Source organism: Geotrypetes seraphini, chromosome 7 (assembly GCF_902459505.1).
Source record: "Geotrypetes seraphini chromosome 7, aGeoSer1.1, whole genome shotgun sequence".
Taxonomy (NCBI): domain Eukaryota; kingdom Metazoa; phylum Chordata; class Amphibia; order Gymnophiona; family Dermophiidae; genus Geotrypetes; species Geotrypetes seraphini.
In genome coordinates, this window is record NC_047090.1 from 122795094 (window position 1) to 122820587 (window position 25494).

The 25494-nt window shown below is 42.9% G+C and overlaps 1 protein-coding gene and 1 long non-coding RNA gene across 4 annotated transcripts in view; one reads left to right on the forward strand and one right to left on the reverse strand.

The window, feature by feature from the left end:
* The window catches only part of PAK6 (p21 (RAC1) activated kinase 6), a 74452-nt gene extending 64131 nt beyond the window's left edge, over positions 1 to 10321 (reverse strand). For 2 of the 3 annotated variants that reach the window (XM_033952335.1, XM_033952333.1), the window contains exon 1: positions 9393 to 10320. The gene's annotated coding sequence lies outside the window, so the exon portion shown is untranslated. Of the gene's footprint in view, positions 1 to 9392 lie in introns of all 3 variants that reach the window. The other variant, XM_033952334.1, reaches the window with a different exon arrangement.
* A 3411-nt stretch (positions 10322 to 13732) lies between these two features.
* LOC117363479 lies at positions 13733 to 25075 on the forward strand. The gene is made up of 3 exons (XR_004540070.1): positions 13733 to 13815; positions 13898 to 14036; positions 24386 to 25075. It is a non-coding gene; the product is annotated as an uncharacterized LOC117363479 (long non-coding RNA).
* Positions 25076 to 25494: the final 419 nt, after the last annotated feature.

Here is a 25494-nt window from a genome sequence, read left to right on the forward strand (position 1 = left end):
GAAAACTTCAGTGTACTGAATGTCAAGTACTCAGTAACAGAAATGTGTTCAACCAAAGAAGGCTGCAAAAGCAAGCTGAGTCAATAATGAGTGGTATGTAACCTCTCTTTTTTGAACAAATAATCTGTAATATATTGTACTTCTGGAAATATGCACTAATCATCTAAAAATAGCAGATATTTTTTAAATACTGATTTAGGGATCTCGGACACAAGGTTCAAGTGGCTTCTGCCAAGAATTCATTTTACTTCAGGAATCGTTGGGATGATACTAGTTGAAAAACTAGTGGAAGTCAGAAAAATGCTTAGATCCAAGGGGGTGTGATCCTTCTTTGAAGAGTTTCACGTTTCTGAGCGACTCATAAATTGTTGGTCACGATCCATATTTTAGGTTAACAGTTTGAATGTGATGTCAGTTTATATATTTTTGGAAGAATTCATTTTAAGCAGAGAAAAGCAGGCAATTCTTTTCTTCACTGGGTCAGTTTGGACCAAACGATCACTGGATATCATAGCAACACAGAAAAATGAAGACAAAGGCCATGTGGCCTATCCAGACTGCCCTTCCATGCCTTCTACTCTCTCTTGCTCTCCCTTGGAGATCCTATTTACTCATCCCATGCTTTCTTGAATTCAGATACAGTCATTGTCTCCACCACCTCCACAGAGAGACCATTCCACAAATTCCCCAGCTTTTCCTTAAAGAAGTATTTCTTCAGGCTACTTCTGAGTCTGTCACCTTTCACTGTCATCATATGTCCCCTCATTCCAGAGCTTCCTTTCAATTGAAAGAGACTCGTCTTCTGTGCATTTGTGCCATGTAGGTATTTAAACATCTATCACATCTCCCCTCTCCCTCCTTTCTTCCAAAGTATACACACTTGGGGCTAGATTCACTAACCTCACGGATCCGATCCGATAGCGATCCGATCCGTGAGGTTGCCGGCCGCCCGATTCACGACACGATCGCATGCAAATGGGAGTGATCAGAATCATACCAACTGACCACACGGATCGCTGAACAGCGATCCCGAAGCATGCGCAGACCATCTTCTTTGCCTGTAGATGGTCTGCACATGCTTACAGAGCTTTTGAATACAGTATTTTTACTTCATGAGCCTTTACTTCATGAGCAGGTTTTAACCTGCTTTAAACCCACGGGTTAAAACCACAGGCTCGCACTGCAGGGAAGGGCAGGAGAGTCAGGGCAGAGAGCAGGATGGCAAGAGGAGAGTCAGGGCAGAGAGCAGGGCAGCAAGAGGAGAGTCAGGGCAGCAGAGAGCAGGGCAGTTGGAAAGGACCTCAGCAGTCACTTATTTTTTGATTAGCCAGCCCAGTCGGTGTCCCTCATTTTCTTTAGTGAATTCCTGCCTTCCTATATTTAAATGCCGTTCTCCCTCATTTGCATGCACAGATCAGATCGGGAGTAAGGTTAGTGAACTGAGTCGGGGTCGCTAAATGATTGCAAAATGGACGGAACACAATCGGTGCCCTTGGAGAATGGAAGATGATGGTGCCACTCCAGGAGGCAAAACCTGTACACAAACCCCTTCAGAAGTCTTATTAAAGTGATAAAAGACTGTGGGAACAATAAGGATATGACTGACGACATCCAGAATACACCGAAAGCAGTTAAATTGAGCATTTTACCATTATGCACAATCCTTAATAGTGCATCTGCCTCTGCACCCTGCTGTTTTTCTCAACCCCTGTATATTTCTATACACATCCAGTGTGCTGCTGCCTCCTTCAGGGTGGCACAGTGGTTAAAAGTGACAGCTTCAGCACCCTGAGGTTGTGGGTTGAAACCCACACTGCCCCTTGTGATCCTGGGCAAAGTCATTTAATCCCCCCCCCCCCCATTGCCCCAGGTACATTATTAGATAGATTGTAAGCCCGCCGGGACAGGCAGGGAAAAATGCTTGAGTACCTGAATAAATTCATATAAAACCATTCTGAGCTCTCCTGGGAGAACAGTCTTGAAAAATAAATAAATGCTAATAGATAGAGGCACAATAGCTCCAATCCCACTATGGAAACTAATGACCCTTGACCAGGTACAAGATGAAAAAATATATTGAGGAGTGACTTAACCTAAGAGGGGATTTGAAAGATATCACACCAATACTTTCCCCATCACAGAGGGTGGTGAATGCCTGGCATGCCCTCCTGCAGGAGGTGGTGGAGTCAGACATAACCAGTAGCAGAATTCAATAATGCATGGGATAAGCACAAAGGATTCTGATTATAGACAGAGAATGGGATCAGAACAAAACTTTAGTTGTGCTTAGGGGGGGGGGGGGGGAAAATAAGGCTAGGGCCAAGCCGACTTCTATGGCCTGTGCCCTAATTATGGCTAAACAGATCTGAATGGGCTTCGATGGTAGTTGAAGATTGAGCCAGTGCTGGACAGACTTCTATGGTCTAAGCCCTGAAAATGGCAAGGACAAATCAAGTTCTTACCGGTATATCATATACTATGAATTTATCTTTTGGGCAGACTGGATTGACTATTAGATTTTTAGCTGCCCTCATCTACTATGTTATGTTATTGTTACATATCTAAATGTAAACCACTTTGGTTGTACCACAGAAAGGTGGTATGTAAATCCCTGACGCCTTTACCTCTATATCTTAAAAAGATACAGGGGTCTAGAGATCAAAGAAAATCTTCAGAAACCAGGGGCTTATTTTATCCTTTTGGAACCACACAAGGGTTTTTTTGGGGGGAGGAGAGGGAGGGTTTCATAGGCTAGGGAAGCTTATAGCAGTGAAGGAAGATTCTAACTTTTGAGGCATGAAAGAGCACAGGGAGATATTTGCTCCCTCCTGCACTGGCTTGACTTAGCAATACTCAGCCCATGACTCCTGAATACCATGTGACTCTTTGACAACAAAGAAGTTATAAAACAGAACACTCTTTTGGTCAAAATACAAGAACATACCCTCTCATAGACAGTAGAATGAAGTAAGTCACAGGGGTCATGGCCGATCAACTTTCTTCTTGCACAGAGGCCTGGAAATGGGGCAGAGATTGGCTTGTTTCACCTCCACTCCTCCGCCAAAAAAGTGTTCCATTGCCCCTGTCTGCTCCTGCTTTTGAACCTTCAAGTTAGTGCTAAAGTGGTTCAATGAGTGACAAGGGGTAGAGTAAGGATGACTTAGCTCCGCCCAGAAAATTACCTCATACCTGCTCGAGCCATCCTGGAAAAAACATTGATAGCACAATAGTTTCTGTTTAATTTTTTTTATTATTTTATTTTGACGTAACTACTATTTAACTTTCTTTAAATCTCCTTCAGCTAAGTAAATTGGGGACTTCTAGGCTGCTCTGCGTTAAAGTTCAATGCAAAATTGAGGTGAAGGGCGATAAAAATTATAAAAGGTTTGGGACGACTTCTCTATGAGGATCGGCTAAAGTGACTAGGGCTCTTCAGCTTGGAGAAGAGATGGCTCAGAGGTGATATGATAGAGGCCTATAAATTACTTAGTGGAGTGGAAAGACTAAATGTGAATCGCTTGCTCACTCTTTCCAAAAATACTAAGACTAAGGGCCATGCAATGAAGCTACTACATAGTAGATTTGAAACAAACTAGAGAAAATATTTCTTCACACAATGTGAAATTAAACTCTGAAATGTGGCGAAATCAGTTAGCTTAGTGGGGTTTAAAAAAGGTTTGGATAATTTCCTAAAAGAGAAGTCCATAGGCTATTATTGAGATGGCGTAGGGAAATAAATCCACTGCTTATTTCTAAGATAAGCAGCATAAAATCGGTATTGCTATTTGGGACCTGGGTTGGTCACTATTGGAAACAGGATACTGAGCTTGATGGACCTTCGGTCTGTTCCAGTATGGCAATTAAACATAGAAGATGACGTCAGATAAGGGCCATAGCCCATCAGGTCTGCCCACTCTACTGACCCACCCCCAAGTCTACTATCCTAGGGATCCCACTCCTGGTGACAGGTTCCCTTGGCTTAACCCTCTAAGGGATCCCACACGGGCATCCCATTTGCTCTTAAATTCTTGCATGCTGTTTGCCTCGATCACCTGCACTGGGAGCTCGTTCCAAGGATCAACCACTCTCTCGGTGAAGAAATATTTCCTGGTGTCGCCATGAAATTTCCCGCCCCTGAGTTTGAGCAGATGCCCTCTTGTGGCTGAGGGTCCTTTGAGAAAGAGAATCTCTTCTTCCATCTCGATACGGCCGGTAATATACTTAAACATCTCGATCGTGTCTCCTCTCTCCCTACGTTCCTCGAGTGAGTACAGCCGCAAATTTTTCAGCCTTTCCTCGTACGATAGATCCTTGAGCCCCGAGACCATCCTGGTGGCCATCCGTTGCACCGACTCTACTCTCAGCACATCTTTTCGGTAGTGTGGCCTCCAGAATTGCACACAGTATTCCAAATGAGGTCTCACCATGGTTCTTTATAATGGCGTTATGACTTCAGGCTTAACATATGAGAACCTGGCTGCATTCCTCAAGGAAAGTGAAATGACATACAAACATGAAATAATTCTTAATAACAGAAAGGTGAATTAAGAATAAGACCACAGGAGGCAACATTTGTATTAAGAAAGCAGGACTGGGTGTTTACCGCTATTTCAGTGTGATCCAGAGAGTAGTAGGTGACAGCTAGTTATTTTCTCTCTCCCAATTTGCTTTCTTGCTATCTCGTGTACCTTCAATGCACCAACCTGAATAAATATGGTAGAAAGCTAGTTCTTCTTACATAAGACATAAACTTTGTTAATATATGGATCTGGAATGGCTGAGTTGTGCCCATTCAGCCCACCCCTTTCTTACCCTTAAATTACCAGTGCTCCTTCTACCCTTATCAATATAAAACCTTAGACAATCTTGAATAATAGAGACTACAATAATTAAGCAGCAGACACTTATTGTTGGAAAAACCTGGCTGCAGCTTTGTTTATTAAGGAAACACAATTGAATAAACAATTAACAATGCAACACCTCCCATGCTACAAACATAGTGCAACTTGAAAAGACCTGATTATGGTCTCCTGGTCCCGCCATGTCTGCAAGGGCCTGGGGGGGTAGGCGTGGACCTCCATGCCCCCTTTCCAGGTCACCTGACCCAAAGTGTAGCCATCAGTTCACTTGAGCACACTTCCAAATAACTGCTCATCACCTGATGAGCCAAATACCCTGTGTGGCGCAGTGGTTAAAGCTACAGCCTCAGCACCCTGAGGTTGTGGGTTCAAACCCACGCTACTCCTTATGACCCTGGGCAAGTCACTTAATCTCCCTATTGCCCCAGGTATATTAGATAAATTGTATGCCCACCAGGACAGACAGGGAAAAATGTTTGAGTACCTGAATTAATTCATATAAACCATTCTGAGCTTCCCTGGGAGAATGGTATAGAAAAATAAATAAATAGCTCAGGATTATTTCAGCTGTGACAATCTCATGGCCCAGCATGTCCCTAAACCTAAACTCTGGCACAAAGGGGTGAATGGGAGGGAAAGCTGCATCCGAGGAACAAGGAAGGACTCTGTGCCTCAGAGGCATGTAGAGAATGACATGCTAACAAAATTCATCACTGTTCCCATCCCCACAGGAAACAATCCTGTGTCATTCTGTAGTGTCTATCTCCACCAGCATTCTTCGATGCAAGGCTTGAGGGTCAGTGGCTGTGCCCATTCATACTCTGATTCGTATGTGAGCCAAATATCGGATAATGAAGCCATTGTGACATCACTGATGTGATTGGCTCTTAAGCATTGGTGGAATGAGGCATTATGACATCACAATATCTGCTCTGGATACCAGAGACTGGCATTCATGTCTATCCCCCACCTCAGTCCTTCTACACCAGCGTTCTTCGATGCAAGGCTTGAGGGTCAGTGGCTCTGCCCATTCATACTCTGATTCTTATGTGAGCCAAATATCGGATAATGAAGCCATTGTGACATCACTGATGTGACTGGCTCTTAGGCACTGGTGGAATGAGGCATTATGACATCACAATATCTGCTCTGGATACCAGAGACTGGCATTCTTTCATGTCTATCCCCCACCTCAGTCCTTCTACACCAGCGTTCTTCGATGCAAGGCTTGAGGGTCAGTGGCTCTGCCCATTCATACTCTGATTCTTATGTGAGCCAAATATCGGATAATGAAGCCATTGTGACATCACTGATGTGACTGGCTCTTAGGCACTGGTGGAATGAGGCATTATGACATCACAATATCTGCTCTGGATACCAGAGACTGGCATTCTTTCATGTCTATCCCCCACCTCAGTCCTTCTACACCAACGTTCTTCGATGCAAGGCTTGAGGGTCAGTGGCTCTGCCCATTCATACTCTGATTCTTATGTGAGCCAAATATCGGATAATGAAGCCATTGTGACATCACTGATGTGACTGGCTCTTAGGCACTGGTGGAATGAGGCATTATGACATCACAATATCTGCTCTGGATACCAGAGACTGGCATTCTTTCATGTCTATCCCCCACCTCAGTCCTTCTACACCAGCGTTCTTCGATGCAAGGCTTGAGGGTCAGTGGCTCTGCCCATTCATACTCTGATTCTTATGTGAGCCAAATATCGGATAATGAAGCCATTGTGACATCACTGATGTGATTGGCTCTTAGGCATTGGTGGAATGAGGCATTATGACATCACAATATCTGCTCTGGATACCAGAGACTGACATTCATGTCTATCCCCCACCTCAGTCCTTCTACACCAGCGTTCTTCGATGCAAGGCTTGAGGGTCAGTGGCTCTGCCCATTCATAATCTGATTCTACACTCTCTCCTTAAAGAATGACATGGAGATGGTTTCCCATGGTTATGCACAGGAATGGTGATTAATTTTGTCACTGTGTCATTCTATATGGGCCACACCATAATGCCCTGCTCCCCTCTCATTGTCCAATGAGTTTAAACTTGCTGGTGGGAAGCTGAATTTCCATACTACTTCCCACCCACTTGGGCTTTGTAATATGAAAAATCAGAAATTCTAATATTCCTGTTCTGTGGCTGTCAGTTTCATGAATAGTGACTGACACTTCTAGGAGAAACTGAGAAGCTGTTCGGACGGTTCAATTAATATTTTACACCTTTGTTGTCTTCTGCTTTCAGTACATCCTAGCAGGAGCACAAAGCAAGATTTTTGATCACTTGGATTCATCTGCTGATGTGCCATCTTGTCCTTTAAACCAATCTAATGACATCTCCACACATATCCAGGCAGACATAGGAGCCAACTTTATGCAAAATAATTTGGGGTGCTAAATCCAATGGTGGAAATTACCCCTCCCTGGGCACAGTTTAAGAGTTTGATCAATACTGTGAACGCTCAAGCACCCACAGAGCTGGCTATTATGCAAGGAAGGGGGGGGGGGGGGGGATTAAGGCTTCCAGTGAGCAGAAACGAACAGGAGGAATGCAGATACAGGTACAAATAGATTCTATATGCAAATATGCGCTTGCTATCAGTGAACAAAGGGGGAAGACAAAGATGGAGAACGTATCAATTGGGTTGAAGCTAGCATTATTTAGTTTAAGAAGTCTATTGTTCTTCCTGCCTGCACAGTTCCCAAAGCTCTTATTACCGTCGCAAGGTACCAGACCCAGACGTGCAGCCTCCCCAATGACCACAGCGCTTACAAGTTCAGTAAAAGAGCAATGTGAAAGCTTCCGGACTTCCGGTAATAGTCTCCTGCCACAGAGCATTAGACACACCAAGGAAGACACCAGCACCAGCAACGTAAGCTCAACTCTGTATCCTGTCTATACAGTGTTAGTCACTAGCCTTCAAGCACTATTAAAGTCATACCAGACACCCCGTCCTCCAGAATGTATTACCGCTGTATCGGACACCTTTCCCCCCAGTACACAGAGAACACATTACACCTTCAGCCTCCCCGGGAGAAACAGTATTAGAAACCTGTAAAACAAAAAAAATCACACTCCTATCAGACCCTTCCCGCCCTCCATACACTCTCTTTCTAATACTTAGATAACAGTACACTCTTCCTAGATCCTCCCCCTCCTTTCTCCAGTACATACCTGATCTCTGATATAGAGCATTACATAGGTATCAGACACCCTTTTTTTCTAGTACATAGAGAACAATATACCCGTATCAGACAGAATGACACGGTGACGAAATTCATCACCGTTCCCGTCCACGCGGATAACCGCGGGAAACCATCTTCATGTCATTCTTTAAGGAGAGAGGGAAGAATCAGAGTATGAATGGCCACAACCACTGCCCCGCAAGCTTTGCTTTGAAGAATGCTGGTGTAGAAGGATTGAAGTTGAGATAGACACTACAGAATGATAGTCTCTGGTATCCAGAGCAGATATTGTGATGTCATAATGCCTCATTCCACCAGTGCCTAAGAGCCAATCACATCAGTGATGTCACAATGGCTTCATTATCCTTTGCTCACATAAGAATCAGAGTATGAATGGCCACAACCACTGCCCCGCAAGCTTTGCTTTGAAGAATGCTGGTGTAGAAGGATTGAAGTTGAGATAGACACTACAGAATGATAGTCTCTGGTATCCAGAGCAGATATTGTGATGTCATAATGCCTCATTCCACCAGTGCCTAAGAGCCAATCACATCAGTGATGTCACAATGGCTTCATTATCCTTGGCTCACATAAGAATCAGAGTATGAATGGGCACAGCCATTGACCCGCAAGCTTTGCTTTGAAGAACGCTGGTGTAGAAGGACCGAGGTTGAAATAGAGTAATAGACACTAGAAAATGACATGGGATTATTTCCCGCGGGGACGGGAACGGTGATGAATTTTGTCACCGTGTCATTCTCTAACCTGTAACAGTACATAGAAAGTATATCAGTCCCTCCCCCCTCCTTTCTCCAGTACATAAAGAGCATTATATCTCTATAAGACACTTCTCCCCCCCAACCACAAGTACACAGAAAACATTGCGCCCGTATTATCAACCCGTCCTCCAGTACAGAATAGGGCATTACACATACACACATCACACACCTCTCCTCCACTACACAGACAGGATTACATTCGTATCGGACTCCCGAGTTCCCCGTTAGTAGAGAGCAGTAACACTGACACCAGCCCCTCCACTTCGGTACGCTTGTATAGATACCCCCCTTCTTACCAGCACACAGAGAACATTACACCCGTCTTTCAATTCATAGCCAGTCTCGCACCCCCTTTCTGCAGTGCATAGTATTGCACTCGGTATCAGACGCCTTCTTTTTACCAATACGTATAGGAACGTTACACCCGTATCAGACACCCGTCCTTCAGTTCATAGACAACATTACACCCATACCAGACACCCCCTTTCTCCATTGCATAAATGGCATTACATTCGAATCAGTCCCCCCTCCCCCCTCCCCGAGAGCATTACCAGAGCTCAGAGTGTTTTCCGTGTAGCCGGATGAAGGAACTGGGAGGCTGAGGCTGGGGTTGGCTTCGGCTTCACCTGCAGGAACCACCTCGGAGCTCAGATGATGCTTCTCTCCGCAGCCATCCCGGGGGGTGGGGGGTGGCGGCGGGGCGCTCGCTTCTACTTCCTGAGCGGGTTCATTATTTATCGGGAGGGGGGGGGGAGAGGTCTCCTTAAAATGAGAGCGATTCAAGCTTGGCGCCCGCTGCCTCGCAGGTTGCCTGGCGATGCTCCTCTGATGGCAGCGAGTTGCCAGGGGAGCGCACTGATGTCATTAACGGGGATGAAGCGCTGTGAAGACAGGAATAGCAGCGCTTCACTTTCTGGGTTTTTTTTTTTAATATTGGGCCGAGAGGCGGGAACAGCGTTTTCTCTGAGATCCACCGTCCTCCTCTAGATCTTTTTTTTTTTTTTTTTTCCTTTGAGCTGAAGTCTGGCTTTTCGCCTTCTGAAGTAAAATAGTCCCCGCCCAATCTTCACCTCGGACTCTCCTCTTGTATCGGTCCTCCCGGAATTTGGGCGATCGGAGAGGACCAGATCCCTGCGTTCCCTGCGCCGGGTCTGGGAGCAGCTGCCCTAAGATGGGTCCATTCCCTGGGGAGGTGGAACATGCGGTGGGGGAGGGAGAGAGGTGGACGATAGCTATCTGGGATACTGTCTCTTTAAATAGACTTAGGGAAATTAGGGCATCGAACTCGACCTGGGGAGACTCCCACACTCTGGTAGATGGAACGCGCGATTATAGCTATTTAAGCCTAAACTGCGGCGATTAGTCCAAAGTGACGTCAAAAATAACCCTAGATACAAATGGGTTGATTTCGTTCCGACCCGATTTCTGAAAAAAAGGATCGTTTTGGAATCGAGGTGGTTCCTTAGTCGCAATCTGTTTCCTTCTCACTTCTGCCCTCTCCCTCGTAGTTCTCGGGACTGGGAAAACCCGCACAGGTTTAAAAAAAAAAAAAAAAAAAAATCTGCTTCCCTCGAGGGTGAGCGGGAGTTTAAAGTCAAACCCCGAAAACCCCTGCGGACCCCGTGCCACGACCGCTTTCTCTTTGAAGCCGTGCGGCAGAGATCCGCGGGATCCGTGTTTTACCCACTAAGTCCCGCGTCATTGCCAGACTGAAGGTAGGAGCGCGCGTTTGCACTATTATTCTTCCCAGGCCCATGCTCTGCCAATAGTCGTGTCCTGCTTAACCTCCCATCGCTCTCAAGGTCGGCCGGAACAAGGACGCCAGTAACAATTTGGGGGGCTATAAACAGAAAATCAGGACGTGGCAGGAAAAGCTGCCACAGTCTTTCCAGTTAGACATTTCAAACTGCCCTCTGCCGACTTCGCGCCAATTTTCAACAGAAGTCACAGGGCAGGATTAAGGCACAGGTTTAGGTGTATTAAAAATTAGTTTACCGTCCTCCAGAGGGGTATTTCAGAGCGGTTTTAACAATATGAAATCATAAAAAAAAATAGAAAAGGAATAGAGTAGATGAGGAACTACAATTTGAGAGAGTGCAGTAGAGCAGTGGTTCCCAACCCTGTCCTTGAGGACCACTAGGCCAATCGGGTTTTCAGGGTAGCCCTAATGAATATACATGGAGAAGATTTGCATGCCTGTGACTTCCATTATATGCAAATCTCTCTCTTGTATATTCATTAGGGTTAGCCTGAAAACCCGATTGGCCTGGTGGTCCTCCAGGACAGGGTTGGGATCCACTGCAGTAGAGGATAAAATAGAACATGCAAATTAGACACATGTCTAGGGCTCAAATATTTATGCAGAATCCTGGCACATGTACAGTACTAATTATAATGGCTTCCAAAGTACATTTTTGCCCTGGTAAGCCAGCTGCCAGGAGAGAGAAAAGATGGAATATCATCCAGTCGAGAAGAGGAGGCAGTGCTACTGTTAGTTTCCTCCTCTGCTGCTCTCCCTTTGCAGTCAGAACCAGCAGAACCCTAGTTGTGCGAGTTTAAAATCCACTTACATTAGGATGGTGGGCTCAAACTGCTTGATTACCTAGATTCTCCTAGGACAAGCAGGATGAGTCAGCCACACTTCACCTGCTTCGCCTGATTACCCTGCCAAGCTCGGCCTCCACAGCCAGGCGAGGGATGCACAGAGCGCTAAGGCGCAGATCCAGTCGGTACATCCCTCGGCTAGGGAGTCACCCATATGTGGCTGACTCATGCTGCTTGTCCTAGGAGAAAGTGTAGTTACTTACCTGTAACGTAGGTTCTCCGTGGACAACAGGATAATCAGCCACACAACCCACCCGTCTCCCCATACGGCCAACCCGGCCACAGCTAGGAACATCCTGGGGATTAGGGGGAAGCAGGGGGAAATGGGTAGGGCTCGGGCATGCCCAGTGGGGCCTGGGCACTGCACATGCTCAGAAAAAAAATCTCTCTGAGCTATTGGAGAGCTTATCCGCACATTGGGAGCTATTGGGACAACACCCATTGGGGCTGACTATCCTGCTGTCCACGGAGAACCTACGTTACAAGTAAGTAACTACACTGTCTTAGACCAGTGGTCTCCCCAAAGTCCTCCATTTGTCTGAAAATAGGATTACCATAGGCCAAGCGTGGATGAAGGTCAGTAATGTAGGTGTAGGGCTTACTCTGCCTGTGTCATATGTACATATGGCCACTGTACAGGTCAAAGGTCAGGTTTCATATTTAGATGTAATGGTATGATAAAACTAGAGAAGCCATGCCAACGTTTTCCTAAAACACAGAAGAGTGTGTGATGAAAAAACAGAATTTTCAATGATGTTTTTAACTAGTATAGGCTTAAATGTGTAAGCATGAAATCTTTTGGTGGCCCTCAGAGCTTTCTTGTATTCACATTCTAACCACCAGCCTTGGTTCTCCCTCTGATGTCACTTCCTGGTCCCAGTGACTTCAGAGGGAGAGCCAATGCTGGCGCTGCTGTTTCTGCTGGAAAAGAGTTAGAAGCACAGGGGGAATGAATGGTGTGCATAATGTGGGAGGACTAGGAGCAGAGAGGAGGAGAGGTGCCGGTGCCCCAACCAATATGGTGCCCGGAGAGGTCTGCCCCCCCCTTACTACACTACTGACCACATCTCAAAAAAGATATAGCAGAATTAGAAAAGGTACAGAAAAGAATGATAAAAGGGATGGGATGACTTACCTATGAGGAAAAGCTAAAGCGGCTAGGGTTCTTCAGTCTGGAGAAGAGACAGCCCAGGGGAGATAGGATAGAGGTCTTTAAAATACTGAGTGGAGTGGAATGGGTAGATGTGAACTGCTTGTACACTCTTTCCAAAAATACTAGGACTAGGGGGCATGCAATGAATCTATTAAGCAGAAGATTCAAAACAAACCAGAAAACATTTCTTCACTCAGCATGTAATTAAACTCTGGAATTTGTTGCAAGAGAATATGTTGAAAGTAGTTAGCTTAGCGGGGTTAAAAAAAAAGGTTTGACTAACTTCCTAAAAGAAAAAGTCCATAAGCCATTATTAAGAGGGACACGGGAAAATCCACTGCTTATTCCTAGAATAAGCAACATATATGCTTTACTCTTTGGGATCTTGCCAGGTACTTGTGACTTGGTTTGGCCACTGTTGGAAACTCTTATATTCTTATGTAATAGCAACTCAGAAGCCTAGGTCAAAAATGTGTGTGAGCTGTGATCTGGAGCAAATACTATCATATGCTAAGATATCAGTCAGGACTCAGTGTAAAAATCAGTACGGTCTGACCTAGATAATGACTATAAACTGCAAACTGGCTGCACCAGATTTTATTTTTGCTGATACATCCCTTCAGCATTTAAGTCATCCGCTTGAAATTTAGCATGTCTCCTGACCAACAGTTCAGAGAAAGGGAATATTTAAATGTAATTATTGGTTGCTAGTCTGCTTAGTAACGCTTGCCTTTTTAGCTGCTTGCTTACTTGCAGCTGTGTCACAGATTTTAACTGATTCATATTATTCATATTATTCATATTATCATTCTTGATCTGCACTGCTAACACTTTGCATTTATCATATAGCCTCATGGGACAGGAGGATCAGGTGGTCCTGTATATACCTAATAACAGGGTATATATTACGCCCTTCCACAACTGCCCATGAGACCCCCACGTACATTATGAATTAGTCCTCTTTCTAGACCTCCTTAGCACTGCTTTAGTTGAGTCCTCAGGAGGAAACTAAAGAGGTAACATTTCACTTCATGAGCTCTCAGCTTTCCCTCCAGCTTCTAGCCTGGGAATTCCAGCTTGTCCTGGGAGAGAAACGCAGTGCAATGCCCCATTCTCAGAGGGCTCTAGTCAATTCTAACCACTAAGAGGTTCAGCCTAAGCAGTTTACTACACCATCTGTTCAACTGAGACCATTGGAATTCACCTACCACCTAAGGGTAATGTATGAAACTCAAGTCCGATCTATTATATCTGCCATTATCCATTAAAATGATACTAACCAAGCTTGTCTCTTTGTAGTGCTCAAATTAACATTTTATTGCACTGGGGTTGCCATCAAAGTCTACTCCCCCATCCCGATCCGTCTTGCCATATATGGGACACAGATGATGATAATCAAATGGCAGCTGTCTTTGGCTTCATTTAGCATTTTGGATAGGTAAGCATATATATATTGTCATACTTAAACCAATACTAACTCTTTCCCTGCCAGATTGTTCCTGCCTTTTCTTTCCACCACTATCCTCTCTATCTGTCCCAAGCATATTGCCAACAGGGGTGGCTTCAATCACCTTCACCGCTAGGCAACTCCAGATGTTATCATCCTCTTTGGTTCTTAGAAGTCCCATATAAGCTGGCACCAAGGACCCCCTTCAAATTGTCTTACATATTAACATAGTAAATGATGACAGATAAAGTCCTGAATGGTCCATCCAGTCTGCCCATAAGTTATATCCATTAAAAAGTACATTAGATGATTAGATTAATTTGTCTCTTCTTTGATATTTCTGGGCCCTAGACTGTAAAGTCTGGTATTGTCCTAGGTTCCAAATGCTGAAGTTGCCATCCAAGCTCACTCCAGCCCATCCAACTATCCTGTTCTTTGCAGGATATCTGCCTTAAAGTCTGGGCCAGTGACATCCTCATGCTCCACCCCAGCCCATCCTATACCGAAACACCATATATGGAACACAGACCATGCAGGTCTGTCCAATACCGGCCTTAGTTCTTTAATTTACATCCTTCATTTTCTAATAGAGATCCTCTAGTTTTATCCCATGCTTTATTGAATTCCATCACTGTTTTCCTCTTCACCATTTCCCTCGGGAGGGCATTCCAGGCATCTACCACCCTCTCCGTGAAGAAGAATTTCCTAACATTGGTCCTAAGTCTTCCTCCCTGTAACCTCAAATTATGCTCTCTAATTTTACCATTTTCTCTTCTCTGGAAAAGATTTGGTTCTATGTTAATGTCTTTCAAGTATTTAAACATCTGTATCATATCTCCCCTGTCCCTCCTCTCCTCCAGAGTATACACATTTATTGTATTTTTTGCTCCATAGGATGTACTTTTTCCCCCCAAAAAGTGGGCAGAAATAAGGGTGCATCCTAGGGAGCGAATATCACAACCCCCTCCCCCCGTACCTTTTTGTGCTCCCAGCACTTCCCCTACTGGACGGCTGCATCAGCAAGAGGCAAAGTGGTGAAAAGGCAGGCGTGAGCTGTTCACGCACCTGCCTGGTCCCGCACCGCTGAGAGAACTGACGGCAACCATTCAGGCAGTGGCATGGGACCAGGCAGGCACGTGAAAAGCTTGCACCTGCCTTGTTTTCTGCTCTGCCTCTCACTGCCGCAGCCATCCAGCGGGGGAAGTGCCGGGAGTATAAAAAGGTCGCTGCCAGAGCCAGCCACCAAGGAAAGCACTAGGAGTACAATAAGGTACGGGATGGGCCCTGCCAGGATTTTAAAAAAGTAAACATGGTACACAGGGTGGGGGAGGGGAGTACAAAAAGGTACAGGGGGCCCTGCCAGGATTTTAAAAAGTAAAAAAGGTACATGGGGGGCTGCCCCTGCCTGCCCTGTCCCTACCTTACTGCCAGCCACTAGGCCTGCCTGCCCTGTCCCAGCCTACCACTAGACCACCAGAGGGGGGACAGGGTACAGAGCTTGGCAAGGAGTGTGGGGCTGGGTGCAGAGCCTGGCAGGTAGAATTTGGTCCAGAATGGTTTTTTTTCTTGTTTTCCTCCTCTAAATCTAGGGTGCGTCTTATGGAGCGAGAAATACAGTAGGTCTTATGACCAAACTTTGTAATAATTCAGACAACCACCAAAACTTGTGAGCTTCCTATCCAAACCTCCAGACACACTGATCTAAGAGTCTTGTATGGGATATTCCTGTTTAAACAATTTCATGCTGCTGCTAGTTGGACCACGTTATGTTTAAGTGAATGTAGTTGAGTTCTCATTGATGTTAGCGTTATAATCATAGCCATTCCATGCAGATTAGCCCAGCATTCTCATAAGCATGATGCAATTACGCCACTCCTATTAAGGCTATAACATCAGCTGCTTTGTACAAAATTACAAAAGCCTCCTTGGAAGGTCAATGGACTCTGCTACTGCTCCTCCTCTAGGTCAACACTCCATAGCATGCTTTATACTTCATATCCAGCAATGGGAGACAATTTTGTGTGTAGGAAAGGAGATTTACCAATAGAATAATAATAATTTATTTTTGTATATTGCTATACCAGAAAAGGTTCAAAGTGGTTCACAACAAGATAAAATACATACAATCAATAAAATTGAAATGACATAATAGCTAGGATTCTAGGGAACGTGTTATATTCTGCTTTAACTAAGGAGCCTCAGGTGAAAAAGCTGTTTAGGATTATATTTAAATTGAGGCATCTATGCTTCATCAGATTTTATATTTATGAAGACCACTTCAGACTGAGAGTCTGAATGAAGGTAAGCCCTGTCCCTAGTGGGCCGACATTATCTACCTCCACAAAAGGGCCAGTTTGCAGAAATTTGTCATCTCTCTTCTGGAAAGGTTACAAGGCTGGGTTCCAGCTGAGTACGGAGACTTTTTTCATCTTTGAAGCTCCTTACGCCTACAGAGTTGTTTTGTTTGCATTGAAAATCTGAAAGTTGGTAAGCCCCGCCCCCAGTGGGCCGACATCATCCATCTCACCAAAGCTCCACGGAAGAGCCAGCTTCCAGGCAGGCCTGTACTAGTGCTGCCTGATTCAAGGAGAAAATGTTTCAATTTGATTCACTTTTCCTGTCCAATTGGGCCCTTTTTTCAAACGTCCTGGCAGGTTTATTTTGTATCACAATGGAATGTATCACAGAGAACTGAACTTATAATTATTCAAAACAAAAATACTATAAAATAAAGTGCAGAAATACATAAAGTGCTCAGACCAAACCACCAATGTGCTCAAGGGTACGAGCATCGGTTGCTACGGGACCACACCGCCAGATGAAATAAATATACTGCAGCAAACAAAACACGTTTGTTACTTATCTGGATAATGTTTGCTGCAGTATATTTATTTTATCTGGCGGTGTGGTCTCGTAGCGACCGATGCTTGTACCCTTGAGCACATTGGTGGTTTGGTCTGAGCACTTTATGTATTTCTGCACTTTATTTTAAAGTATTTTTGTTTTGAATAATTATAAGTTCAGTTCTCTGTGATACATTCCATTGTGATATTTCCAGACACAGAGGTGTTAAATTTTGTATACTCCCCATATTTCTATATTTTGTAGTCATTCCCCCCCCCCCCCCCACACACACACACTTTGCCCTCTCTAACCCTACACTGTTACTATGGTGCAAACAAAATTAAAAATATAAGAAAATAAGCAATGCCTCCGCTGGGTCAGACCTGAGGTCCATCGTGCCCAGCAGTCCGCTCACGTGGCGGCCCAACAGGTCCAGGACCTGTGCAGTAATCCTCTATCTATACCACTCTATCCCCTTTTCCAGCAGGAAATTGTCCAATCCTTTTCCTCTCTGTTAGGTTCGAACTCATGCTCACTGTCTAACATCAGTTCTGGCAGGATGCACATTTCAAATCTGACATATTCAAATCTAAAGTACCTTCTACTGTCATATCCAACATTTTTTCTTTCCCAGTGTCTACCATCTCTCTCTCACCCCCTGCTTTGTTCCCTGGGTCAAACCTCTTTATTCCCCTCCATGCAGCATCTCTCCTTTCCTCCCCTCCATTATCACGTGCAACAGTTCTTTCTCTCTACCCATGCACGATCTCTCCCTACCCTCCACCCTTTATCCAACATTTCTCCCTCTTTCTTCTCCATGGTGCTTCTTGTTTATACTACACTGGAAAACAAGCTGGGGCAGGGGAAATATGATTGAGATCTTTAACTCCCCCCCCCCAAGATATAAATACACAGAAAGTGGCCACTTTCAACTGGAAAAAAAAGGGTTAGAAGTGTTGCTAGGCAGGATTGGAGGGAGTGGGCAAGAATCCTTCATTTGACATAAAAGAAGGAAGGATGGGGTAGTGGCATAGTGAGGGTGAGAGGTGCCCCCCAACTCCATCCGCTCCTTTCCCACCCCCTACTGCCATGCACACGCAACCTTTCTCTGTACCTCTTTAACAACTCCAACCTGCTGCTCACACCAGCGTTGGCTCTTCTTCTGATGTCACTTCCTAGGCCTGGGTTTTACTAGGTCAGACCATTGACCCATCAAGCCCAATAGCCCATTCTTACTGTGGCCAATCCAGGTCACTAGTACTTGGCAAAAACCCAAAGAGTAGCAACATTCCATGCTACCAATCCAGAGCAAGCAGAGGCTTCCCTCATGTCTTAATAACAGACTATGCACTCTTCCTCCAGGAATTTGTCCAAACCTTTCTTAAAACCAGGTACGCTATCCACTTTTACCACAACCTCTGACAACGCGTTCCAGAGCTTAACTATTTTCTGAGTGAAAAAATATTTCCTCCTATTGGTTTTAAAAGTGTTTCCCTGTGATTTCATCGAGTGTCCCCTAGTCTTTGTAATTTTTGATGGAGTGAAAAATCGATCCACTTGTAGTTTCCTGGTCCCTGTGCTGAATTCCACATTGTGCATAATTCCCCAAGTTTATGAATTTAAGAAATCCCGAGACGAGCACAGAGGATCCCTGAGGGAGAGGAAAGCATGGTTGAGCTGAGCAATTGGTGAGGATGGACAGACTGGTTAGGCCATATAGAGCAGCTGCTGCCATTTCCTAGGTTTCTATAACTTTTGTTAATATACACTTACTGAGTGTAAATTAAGCTTTGTTATTGTAATTTTGAAGGGTTTGGTTGTACTGTATATGATTTTAAGAGCTATTAACTTCATTTTCAGATCTTTTTAAATCCAATTTGCTACTTTATGCACCAATGATTAAGCAGGCCCAGGATTGAGTAACTGTCCAATGGCAGAAGAGGTGAACAGAAAATTAATTCCTCCATTCTCCTCTATGTAAAAATACTGTCAGCAACAAATAGTGATATACAGGATAAATGGATAGTGGCTAAATTGATTTCAATAAAGGAGATGTTGGCAGCTGAAGTCCCATTACTACTGAAGTTTAATGTTTAATGTATGGTGCCCTATTTATTCCTGAGGGAAAGGAGATGGGACTTGATATACCAACTTTTTGTGGTTACAATCAAAGTAGTTTATATATTATATACAGGTAATTTTGTACTTGGGTCGTTGGAGGGTTAAGTGACATAGAAACACGATGGCAGATAAAGGCCAAATGGCCCATCCAGTCTGCCCATCTGCAGTAACCATTATCTCTTCCTCTCTCTAAGAGATCCCATATGCCTATCCCATGCCTTCTTGAATTCAGACAGTCTCTTGTCTCCACCACTTCTTCCAGAAGACTTTTCCATGCATCTATCACCCTTTCTGTAAAAAAATATTTCCTTAGATTACTCTGGAGCCTATCACCTCTTAATGTCATCCTATGCCCTCTTATTGCAGTTTCCTTTGAAATGAAAGACTCATCTCATGCACTTTACATTATGTAGGCATTTAAACATCTCTATCATATCTCCCCTTTCCTGCCTTTCCTCCAAAGTATACAGATTGGGATCCCCATACGCCAAGTGTCCCCATACGCCTCATGACGAAGACCAAGCACCATTTTAGTAGCCTTCCTCTGGACTGATTCCATCCTTTTTATATCTTTTTGAAGGTGCGGCCTTCAGAACTGTATACAATATTCTAAATGAGGTCTTACCAGAGCCATCAATATCTCCTTTTTCCTAGAGTCACAAGGAGCTGCCGTGGAAATCAAACTCAGTTCTTAGGCCACTGCACTAACCATTAGGCTACTCCTCCACTCCACTTTAACCTAGTTTGGGGAGGGGCTTGGAATGTACCATTGGTGGGAACAAGGAATACACTTCTGTCCTCCCTCTCTCTCTCTCTTTTTTTTAATTTTCCATTTCTCTCTTTTCTCTGTCTTTTTGTTTTTGTATTTTTGTGCTGTAAACTTCTGAGTAAGTCTACCACTGGCAAGTATTGTATAAACTATTAACTAAACTTTTAGTGTATGCAGTGCTGTATTCTTCTCCACTACTATTCCACTATAAGTCCATCTATGCACCTCAGGGTTCTGTCTTGAGACCTCTTCTTTTTTTCCATTTATACTCATTCCATTGGTGCTCTGATCTCTTCCCATGGGTTTCAGTAGGCACATATCTAGGCAGAATACGATGAAATCAACCCAGGGAAGGATTTTTTTCATTGTGAGTTTGGAACAACAATGAACGCATTTTGAACAATCTACCTAGATCAAATAATTCAGTTGAGGCATGGTATCACTGCTTTCTTTCCCTACTTTGTTGTGCTCACCTAACTATTTGGCATCTGCTGCTCTCAAAAGAAAACAGGTGTTTTCTGAATGCAGAATTGATCAATTTTTAGCTGGCCAGCAGGAACAAAGGAAAAAAGAAATATGTTGACCTTGATAAGTGTATCAAATGTATTATTGAAAGAATTTGCACCAAAATAACCTGTTCATTTTCTTCATGGTATTTCTTTCAATTTGGCTTGAATGATAAATTATGTAAATGTGTTATTAAATTTACTTTTTAAAAAAACTAGGTCTTACAATAAATTTTTGAGCTAAAATAGTGGCTTTTAGGCATTTTGAAGCATGCAGTTTGCTCTACTAATTGAGTTCCTACCAATTCTCTGTCTCCCCTTCTCTTTTACTTTGAACTCCAGACTCCATCCTTTCTATCTTGCTGCACCGTATGCCTGGAACAGACTGCCTGTCAGTATTCAAATCTAGGCTAAAAGACCACTTTTTCAAGGCTGCTTTTAACTCCTAACTCTCACTAACCTGTAAAGTACCCATGTCTGTTTTATCTTTCCCTCTGTGAGAAATTCCTTAATGCATATTTGTCCTGTTTGTCTGTTTTAATTAGATTGTAAGTTCTATTGAACAGGGGTTGCCTTTTACATATTTACCATACAGTGCTGTATACATCTAGCAGCACTATAGAAATGCTTAGGTTTAAGTGGGCTATACATTTTTTAAATAAATTAAAAAAATAAAGTAGTAGTACAGGTACAAGAACATTTATCCAAAATCCTTGGAACTAGGCATATATTGGTTTTTGGAGCTTTTTGGTTTTCGGAATGGATTTTGTATCTGTACCATATATTTATTCCCTCCCAATCCTAAAGAGTGACGACCCACCTCCTTCCTGGACTCAGTGGCACCCCCAGGCTTATCTTGTTTCTTTGGCGGTCTAGCGGGTCATTGGGGCAGGAGCGATTCTTGCTCGCTCCTGCCCATTCTCTCTCAGTGCTGAAAATGACTGCCAAGACTGCAGCTGTTTTCATGCTAGATACAGTACTTGGAATCTGGGTTGTTCACTGTTGTTAAACAGGATATTGGGCTTGATGGACCTTTGATCTGACCTGGTATGGCAAGTCTTATGTTCTTATGCATCAAATTTTGGATATAAGATCTCGTACTTGCAGTAGTAGTATTTCATTACAATGTGCCTCATAATTTATTACGGATACATTGAACAGCAGTTTTACCAGCATTCTTCAAAGCAAAGCTTGTGGGTCAGTGGTTGTGGCCATTCGTACTCTGATTCTTCCCTCTCTCCTTAAAGAATGACATGAAGATGGTTTCCCGCGGTTATCCGTGGGGACGGGAAAGGTGATGAATTTTGTCACCGTGTCATTCTCTATTTACCATATCTCTAGTAGTTGAGCTAAGAAATAATGAAACTTACTACCTAGTCAAATTCAAGCATTATTTTCATTTTCAAAGTGGACATCATCAAGGATTTTTATCCTGAGAGCTAGGAAAAGAAAAAAAAAATCATAAAACATTGTCAGTCAACAATGAAATTTTTATACCTTATTTTCCATAAGCAGAAGATTGGATGTGACAGATAGGAAATGATCCATCTGTGAGAAGGACAATTTGATGGCTTTAGCTTTCAAATCCTATCAGAAGCTGTTTGGTATTATCATGCCTACTGCATCTGGCTAAGCTATACACCGTGTACATCCCAAAGGGATGGAAAGGATAGTTCAGAAAACAAAGCTTGTGTAATCCTGTGCTGAGTTCAGATCAGAGAAGACCAGCTTATCCTGACCCCATCACTGTTTAAGAGCTGGCTGAGGAATTCTAACTGGCTTTTAGCTGTGTATTGGGGAACTTTACAGAGAAATCAGGGTTATGCTGACCTCTTGCTTCCATGCACACATTCCTCTAATCTTTGCTCTTCCGTTTTTCTCATATATTTCTTATTCCTTGTCTCTTGGTTTCCTCTTTTCTTTGGAGTGGTTTTTTTGCCGCGTTTCTTCCCTCTTTCAATTCTTCAGATCTACCCTTCCCCCTAACCAGGCTTCTATTAGGCTGACAGCAAGCAGTTGCCTGGGGACCAGTTTCCCTGAAGAAGGTTACTCTGGTTTCACATTAACATTAGAGTCTCTGTAGCATTAGTCAGTGCTTTTAATTTAATCATGCGTACAGCTGTGTTATTACTTTCCGCAGTGGGACCCTCTCTATAGATGAGATGTACAGTATATAAAATATTGTAAAGTTACAGCTCTGGAATAGGGGTTCACGCTCTATCTTCTATCATTAATTTTATATCTTAGGCTGCAAAAGATAAAAACATTGTTGTTTTGTATTCTTCATGCTGGTAAAACTGCTGTTCAATGTATCTGTAATAAATTATGAGGCACATTGTAATGAAATGCTACTACTGCAAGTACGAGATCTTATATCCAAAATTTGATGCATAAGAACATAAGACTTGCCATACCAGGTCAGATCAAAGGTCCATCAAGCCCAGTATCCTGTTTCCAACAGTGACCAACCCAGATTCCAAGTACTGTACCTAGCATGAATTTTGTCACCGTGTCATTCTCTGGTAAACCAACTTGTATTAATCCTAAGAAGAAGGTAGTCACACTAATAGATAACATTAGCACTTCCTCTTAGTAGCAAATTCACTTTACCAGGAAGCAAACCATTAATTAAATGTAGCTCAAAGCAACAAGAAATCACTAACTTGTAAATAGGAATCCTATTTCTTCAGGATAAAAATAAGCATTCTCACCTACAAAGCTATCATCAGGCCTCCTATAATGGGACTGTTGCTTAGAACAAAATTCAAAGCCTCAGATAAAGAAGCGCCTTTTTATGAAGCTGCAGTAAAAAGTGGCCTTAGAGTGCTCTTACATGGATCTTTCCCACATACTAAGCCCATTTTAACTGCAGCAGTGAGTGATGGACTAGAGACTAAGAGCCTTGGCTACAACGGGTATCATAAAAAGTGCGACAACAACATATGTGATATTTGTAAAAACACCATTGAATCAAATGAGTGGGTCCATCCACGTACTCATAAATCTTACGTTTTAAAATCCATCATTCACTTTAAATCATCATGGGTTATATATGTAATAACTTGCCCTTGTATATGTGGGGCGTGCCCAGAGGACTATAAAAATTTGTCTCCTAGAACATAAAAGCAGAATAAACATTCAATCTGAGTTCTCCTATGGTTCCCCATTGTATGCAATTTCAACATTCCTTTGCAGATCTACACTGGGGTATTATAGAACAGGTTCCTGAGAACTTTGAGGGAGATAAACAAGCCACTGTCCTGTTCAATATTGAAGCTGCACTTTTTTGTTTTGGGGGGGGGATCATGAAGTTGCTGCAACAGAAGGGTGAAGGGAAAGGGAGAGGAGATAAAGAATTACTGGGCCATAAGGTGGAAAGAGGAGACAGAGTTGCTGGACCATAGGGAGGGAGGAGACAGGGATTTGCTGGACCAGAGGTAAGCAACCTTCTTTTTTTTTAAAGCAAAGAGTCATTTTATCCTAAATGTTTGACCCAAGATTTACAAACAGCCACAATGGATAACGAAAGGGGGTTTGAGAGATGATTTTTAATGCGATATGGGTATATATGCATTTAACACAAAAACAAAACTTCAAGTAACATACACTACATTTCTGCTCAGTTGTTTTATGTTTGGCAAGTGGTTGGAAGTCTTCAATTTTAAACAGGATTCCATGGTTAACATCCTTAAGATGACTTCTAAGCTTGCTTTTCATATCATTCATATTGGAGAATGTCTGCTCACAATAATAAGTGGACCCAAACATCATCAAAATTCCAAATGCTACTATTTTGAGTTGGCAATATAGAGGGGCCCAAAAATTGTACACACACTTCAATCCTTGTGGACACTGTAATCAATGTTCGTGCAGTAGTTTGCCAAAATCAGAAGTGTCTGGATGATAATGATGACCACTTAATATGATGTCTATATAAATCTAGTAATAAAGCTTTGATGCAGATATTTGTATACATTTTTTGGGCCCCTCTAGTCTGGAAGGCAGTTTCACATTTTGAAAATCAGTTGGTCCTGCTTTCAACAGATGGAAAGTTTCATCCATTTGTGATTCATGGCTAAAGTCACTTTTTCTCTTTCTAGATTTCCTAGCTCTGCTTGTAAAGATGTAAATTTTGAAGACTACACAGCTTTGCTTTTCAAATCTGTTAGCTGTAGTTCAAACTGAGCTCTTTCAGTTTTTGGAAAGAGCAAAAAATGTATTCAATTGACATTCACCACAAGTAGTTTTGTCAAGAAGAGTGGACTTCTCATCTCTGAAATTTTTGAAGTGACCAGTAAATAAATCATGTATTCTTGCAATAGCTGCCAGAAAGAACTTGCTATCAATGACACTTCCAATAGTTTCCAAATGATTTTTTTAAAAGTCTCTAATGAAACAGATTTCCACTTTTTAAGTCTTTTGTAAACAAAAGTAGCTGTCATTCAAAGGAAAGAATGGTTTCCAGAAGTGTATTTGCAGCATTACCTCTACCTTGTAGCTTCTGATTCAGGTGGTTTATATATGTCATTTTATCAACAGCAAAGTAAAATTTCTGTAACCATTCTTCATCACTTTACGCTGGATATTCGTATTTTTTTTTACTTTAAAAAGTTTCAATATGTTCAAGACATGAAGCAAAATGTTTCAGAACTGCTCCTTTGGCTAACCAACAAACGTTATTGTGCAAAAGGAGGTCAGAATATTGACTGTTTACTGCTTCGAGAAGAGTACAAAACTGTCAGTGATTAAGCCCTTTTGCCATTATTTGGTTATTTTTACTACCAAATTCATCACCTTTACAACTTTGATGGGAAATGTATGCGAGCATAGCACTTCCTGATGAACAATACAATGAAACATAAAAACATTATGCTCTACATTTTGTTTGAAGAGGGTAACAAAGCCTTTATTTTTACCTGTCATACTGGGTGCTCCATCTGTAGCGATGCCAATTTCCCTAACAATAAAAATTTTTTTAAAAATTGCTAGATATCTTTACCTTGAGTTTGTCTTTTAAGAGGTATCAAAGACAGTAATTCTTCATGAAGACCTTTATCAGAAACATACTGTCCCAGAAGGCTACCGTATTTTTTGCTCCATAAGACGCACCCTAGATTTAGATGAAAACAAGAAAAAAAAAACCCCCATTCTGAACCAAATTCTCCCTGCCAGGCTCTGCACCATGCCCCCCCTTCCTGCCAGGCTCTGT